The sequence below is a fragment of the Pinus tabuliformis genome, chromosome 6 (assembly GCF_031772625.1).
Source record: "Pinus tabuliformis cultivar Carrire ecotype Pingquan chromosome 6, CPIR1, whole genome shotgun sequence".
NCBI lineage: Eukaryota > Viridiplantae > Streptophyta > Pinopsida > Pinales > Pinaceae > Pinus > Pinus tabuliformis.
In genome coordinates this window covers 1,981,371,150-1,981,377,839 of record NC_142292.1, presented here as the reverse complement: position 1 = coordinate 1,981,377,839, position 6,690 = coordinate 1,981,371,150, and the positions used below count along the sequence as shown (strand labels likewise).

The 6,690-nt window shown below is 34.4% G+C and overlaps 1 pseudogene across 1 annotated transcript in view; it reads left to right on the top strand.

Annotated features, from left to right (window-relative positions):
* The first annotated feature begins 525 nt into the window (after positions 1-525).
* The window catches only part of LOC149267147 (putative aldo-keto reductase 4), a 364,266-nt pseudogene continuing 358,101 nt past the window's right edge, over positions 526-6,690 (top strand). Inside the window, exon 1 of the transcript XR_016255604.1 lies at positions 526-729. The product of XR_016255604.1 is annotated as a putative aldo-keto reductase 4 (transcript). The remainder of the gene's footprint in view (positions 730-6,690) is intronic.

Genomic DNA, 6,690 nt, shown 5'->3' with positions numbered 1-6,690 from the left:
GGACGTCCTCCTATTAATTACATAGGAAGAGAATATAACCAGACAGCGGATTTTCTCTCAAAGAAGGGCCTTCTGGGTAAAACGGGTAAAGTTCAGATGGTCATTTACATGGAGGCACAACAACCACACTCTATGGTTTTTTTCATTCCCCAGATAAGTTTTTACATCAACGATTCTCGATCTATTATTGCTTTTTGATAAAACTGCTATTTCCATACTTGTATGTGTAGATTATTGGAACTGTAAATATGGACGGTATATTTTTTCTGTTTCTTTGATAGTTCTGATGATGATTTAGAAGGAACAAACATTTCTAGGATGATCTTTTTGCTTAAGTTTATTTTCTTAAGCAACAGGATTATTTCTGGGTTTTTGGGCAGTTTTGAGGGGATTGACTATTTCAAGCTATTTGGTAATCTGGAATACTACAGTGTACATTCTGGAAGACAATTGATGTATATGATCCATCAGTTTCTTATTATCTAATATACAACTTTTTTCATACTAAAAAAAAAAAAAAATACAATGCGTAGATTGTGTTTGGGGTCGCAAGGATTAGAAGTATCAGCACCGGGTTTGGGTTGCATGGGCATGTCTGCCTCCTATGACCAACCAAAGCCCGATGGAGAAATGATATCTCTCATCCACCATGCCGTCTCCAAGGGCATCACTTTTCTGGACACTTCAGACATTTATGGGCCCTTCACCAACGAAATCCTCATTGGAAAGGTAGGACTACTTGCCCCCTCAAGGGTTTCTATTTTCCTTAGAATTACCAATGAATTTATGTGGATCTTAACTTGAGATTTTGAATCACACTTGCAAGGCATTAAAGAGATAAGAGACAAAGTCCAATTAGCTACAAATTTTGGACTCAACTATCTAGATGGAAAATGAGAGATCCGAGGAGATCCTGCATATGTTCGCATCTGCTGTGAGGCAAGCTTGAAGAGACTGGATGTCGAGTGCATTGATCTTTATTACCAACATCGGATTGACAAAACAATCCCAATTGAAGTCACGGTATGTATGCATATCATCGGTTGAATTTCTCTCTGTTTGGGTGTATTTATCGTTGGTTTGTGTTAGGTTTAGTCTTTATTAAGTTTTTTCTGACGAGAATCCATGTAACATAATCACTCTCTATATTTAGGCTTAAGAGAGTCTCCCACAACCTTGGTAGCATCATCCCACACTCACATAGATAGTTTTTCCATCCAACATTGAAACATCTTAGCCTAGCTCAATTTAGCATGGAAAAAATATTGTTTGGGTAACATGTTTAATAAATTTATTAAGAACATTTGTTTTCTTAAAACCATCACATGGATTAGATCATTAACCTTATCACATTGATTAGATCATTGACCTTATCACATTGATTATATTGTATTGTAGGAATAGTTTACACTCTTGGGCGTTATAATTTGAATTTGTGGAAAGTACTTTGTTTCACCTATTATGCATAGAACACCAATTCGCCATAGCTCTTAATTTACTTGCCACCCATTATCAATTATTTCAAGGATTGGGTGAGAAATACACCCTTTGCAAGGATATACACTTTTTTTTTCAAGTGAAGAAATCTGGAGCAGCTTTTAGGCATTCATAGTCCTGCTTGGGATTGGACCACGAGACTTATAGGAACCAAACCTCCCCACCTATCCATTGGTCCACATCCTCAGGACTTTTGCAATGACATACACTATAGTATGTATGTTAGTAACCATCTTGTCCAATGGCATGCGTACTTACATACATACCACACTATAACGTACCTCACTATAATATGCATAAGGTTCACCTATGGTTTACATATTGGTTGTAATATGGGTCCATTGTATCATTTATGGGAATGGGAGATTTTTAGCCATGCAAAAACTTGGGATTCCAATGTTGCAATAGAGGTATGTTATATTTTTGTTGTTGAATATATAGTTACAATAATTATCCCCATTTGCTTTTCTTATTGTCTACTCAATGTTAAAGACTTGTAAGGCATCCTTTAAGGAGTTAATGTTAGGGAAAGAAAAATGTTGTAAAATAAATAGCACTGCAACGAACAAAAACAATGCCTCACAATCATTGGGGAAAGAAAAGCACAATAGAATACTTAACACTACAACAACAAAAACAATGCCCCGTAATCATTAAGGTCAATATGCTCAAACATTAAGACAAATAATTTCACTGATTGATTTTTGATCAAATATTATTGTAGTAAGAATGTGAGTCACTGAGTCAAATTGGAAAACAATAGAAACAAGTAGAATATACATGCCCTATCAAAACTCAATCAAACTTGCCATGACTAGGTACGAATAGAAAAACTTATGGATATAATTTAAAAGTTTAATACATCTATAATGGATAAATAATAATTCTTCGACATTCTCTCTCTCTCTGAGGTGATTTTCCTATAGCATGTCTGTAGTGGGATTCATAGTTTTTTTATAAGATTTGATGCATTTATTAAAGGGTGAAATGTCAAGGAAATAGTTTTTGTTATAGAAATTAATTGGTGTATGGGCCAAATATAGAGCATAATGAAGAAATCTAAAACATGGATCCTAAAGTTCCAAGCCAAAGCACACAAAGAACTTGCTCATTGCAATACACGACAATGTTTTCATTAATTGATGCTTGTATTATATCTAAATGATATGTGCAATTGCTAGTAAAATGGAAGATTTTTGTAAGAGTAGGCTACTTCTGGACAAGTGACATCTTTCATTAACCTATAAAGAACATCTAAGTGTTACAAGCTATAAGTACCACATAGATGTGGGAGTTGAAATACACAAGATCTCAAATTTTGCTAAGCATAAAATTTACTGAGGAAAATTATATATGACATATGCACGACATATGCAAATAAAGATGATTTTAAGATTTATACTACAATACATGAGTTCTCAAGGAGCGCCTTTTTGCTTTTGAATTGTCCTCAATATTTGTTGTATATGGGGGGATTTCTCTCTAAAGTATGCTCATAGAACCACTTAGCTTGCAAATGTAGTTTTCCTTTTCTATCAACTTGTTATGTTTTAGTCTATTTGATTTTTGTTTCCCATGCCCTTGTATCTAGCTATGTGTCTTTTCCTAGAGAATTTTAGACACTTGGAATAATATCTTGGGGGTGCATAACTTGTTCCTCCTCCTCTAAAGGCATAAGCTCATGTAATTAGTTTAGGTTTCGAATGTTAGCCACATAATGAATCTTCAGATAGCCAAGAGTTTGAGAAGGAAGTAACTCACTCCAATGGCTTACAAGATGCTATACAAATCATATCTAACAGACTTTAATTACATGGGGTTTCTAATACACTAATGTCAAGTGTATGTGTGAGGGAGTGGTTGAGATGGCTTGCTATTTGTTTGTGGCTTCATTCTTATATTAGATTATTTAATGTTTGATATTTTGTGTGCAACATAATTTATTTGCTTAAAATTTTTGTTAGTGTAAGTACTTGAACTAGGGTATACATTCCTCATTGTAAATGTTATATTTCAACATGGCATGGGATATATATTTAGAGAGACAAGCAACTAGTTGTCCTCCCTACGTAATAAACAAGGGTAGAAAATTGGGAGGTCAATCACTACTTGAAAAGGTTATGGAATGTCAAGGAGTGCAAGTGCAAGTGTTCAACAAATTGTGTCTTCTTGAGTTGGTAAGTTTTTTCTTTTCTTTGAACTCTTAATGTAATTACTTAGTACTCTTTGTAAGTTAATTTAGAAGGAGAAATTAAAGGATACTGGGCTGGCTGAATTTTCTATAGAAGTTATTGCTTTTAATAAAAAAATTATCGTGTTACATTATTGGTCATTGGTCATTCTTTGAGCATTTTTTCTTAGGAGCTACATGTACTCCTTGATACTGGGCTATAAATTGATGGCACTAGATGGAATCTTGTTCAGAAAAATAAATTTTGATTTTTTCCTCATGCTTCCCTTCTATTATAAGATCTAATACAATCTTGACATCTTACAAATGATCCTACTTTGTTGGGTTGTAATCCAAGGTGTCATTAAGGTATGCAATAACAAAACTCCCAAGGTAAGATCTGAAAGATGTTGTTGATTATGCTCATAAAGGTGGCAAGATAACTAGTAAGTCCGTGCAACATACAAGACCACTCAAAGAGCCCAAACTTGGTTTTGAAGTTTGTGTTCTAAACATCTATGAGTTCTATTTGAACTTGATGGTAGCTAGAGGTTGAATCAATTTCTAGAAAACAATCATCCCATTGGAATTGATTAATGATCTTACCAATGTATGGAAGATGATATTTATTTTCAATTGTTATAGTCTATGCATGGTTTGCTGCTTATCATCTCTTAAAACCATTTAGTTAAAAAGTAACTAGGGAGGGTATACTATAGGAGTTATTGAAGAGAGTCATGAAAACAATTTTTTTTTTTGAGACCCTTGCATTAATGTATTCAATAATTATCAAATAGGAAGTCATAAATTATGAAGTTCACACATAATTCTATTTTTTGGTGAAATGTCTTTTAATGCAAGTGATTTTAAATGTTCAAAGTCATTAAAAAATCAAAATGTTGTTTGTTTAGCTATGACAAACTTTATAGAATATCAAAACAACATGCAGATACATTTATAAAGTAAATAATTAATGGATGAACTGGTTAAGCAAAGAGGAAAATACAAACATCTCAAGGATATGATTGGTGATGAATTATTAGAAAAAGATGAGGAAATTTCTCACCTGGAATAGCATAGCCAAAACCTACTTTACTCAAATCAAGGAGATAAGATGAGATAAGATAAGATAAGATAAGATAAATATATTAATGTCCAACTAATGACTATAGAAGTATGCCAATGGGATTGTTAAGTAACATGTTGTCTAGATCCTATACAAAGCATGAGTGCTAAAAAAATTCTCATATAAAGCAAGAAGCGGGAAGTGAAATATAATAAAGTCTAATCTAAACCCTAGAAATCTAAATCCAAAAATGGAGAGGTGATCCTTGAGATAGATGTGCAAAGAGAATGGATCTAGAGTCTATGGTGCCAATAATATGAGATTACTTTGGTCCATAGGGATCATCTCTCCTACCATCCAAGGCGAAATAGAGAAAACTCAGATTAGATGTTTATCTGGAAGAAGAATCAAAAGAGGATCTAGAATGAGTGTTATGTTGTTGTCTAGAAGGAAGAACCTATCTTTGTGATTTCCAAGATATATTTTTGTCACTAATCTACCTGCAAATGTAATGCCCCATGTCCTCCCTAATCTAGGGTCAACAATATCCATTTGCTACTTGATGCCCCTAGTAGGGAGAATTGTAAAGAAGGAAGTGATGTTTTGGGTGGAATCTAATCCAGTATGTGGATGTGGCTAGAGTATAGAAGAGAAGATTTGAAGGGATTTATACAATTTACTAAAATATCAAGTGTAGGAACTGGTTATATGTGGAATTAAATTTTTCATACAATGAGTACTCACTCTGTGTTAGGTAAACTTGACTTGGGAAGAGTCAAAGTTGGCTATGTCATTAGTGGAGGTTTTGGGCCCATGGTTTTTGGTTGCTATTGGTAATTTTCCCATGGAATTCATGTAGTAGAGAATTTAAAAGGATGGGGGGAATTCATTGTAATGGCGCTAAGGAGGTGAGCCGTGAAGGCCCATTGGGTCGCGCTTGGCTAGGGTTTTGGCCAAGGGATCTAATGGAATTCCATTAGGATGGGGTTTTCCTAGGGTAAATTATGTGTATTGTGTTTAATATTTTATTTTTGTTGTTTATGTTTAGTTTTTGTCTCGGTAAATAGGTTATACTTTTTAGTTTACCCATATCAAAAAATTTGAAAATACATGATATTTTTTTTTTCCAAATCACGTATTTTCATTTTCTTCAGTGTAAGTCTACTCAGAAGTATGTATAGTGGGCACTCATTAGATGAGGAATTTAATTCCACATCCAACGAGTGCGTATAATTGAAATTAGAGTAAAATTGTAAGGAAATACATTGGAAATACAATAATAAAAAAATAGTTTTCCTTCTTTTCCTTTGAAAACCAATAACTCTTATTTTTATTATTTTTCTTAGGAGGCCCATTTTAGACCTCAAAAGTCGCCTAATGCTTTGGGAAATGAAGAGAGGCTTCTTGTGGTGATAAGAAGCCTTAAGATTGGGGTAGGAGGGTTGAGTACTAGTGAAGGAATGCCAAACTTTATTGTGAAGGAACTTACATTCATTGCCATATCATTTGTTCATGGGATATAATCCATAATTTGGGGAAGGTGAGGTTGGTCTGATTTGATGGGGATGGGACTTAAGAGAATCATCCAAAATGACGGATGAAAGATAATTGTATTTAGAATTGGTAGAATCAAGGCACGAGAATTGGGAATCAAAGAGGAGAATCTAGTAGAGATGAGAAGTAAAGATGTTAGGATCTGACTTATCAAAGAAGAAGGTTGTTCAAGGTGGGCCCAAGGGAGGGGAGATAGGGGAGGGCATTGTCAACCCAAATGAAGAAAGATAGAAGAGTGTGGTTGGCTAAGATGATGGAAGTTACCTATAGTCTACTGGAGTTGAGCCTCATTGAACAAGATATAAGTCTACTACACTCGCCCCTCCACCATGAAGTCAATAAGTGAAGAATCAAGGCTCCAAGAGCAAGGAAGGCCATTAAGGATAAGTATCTCATCAAATTC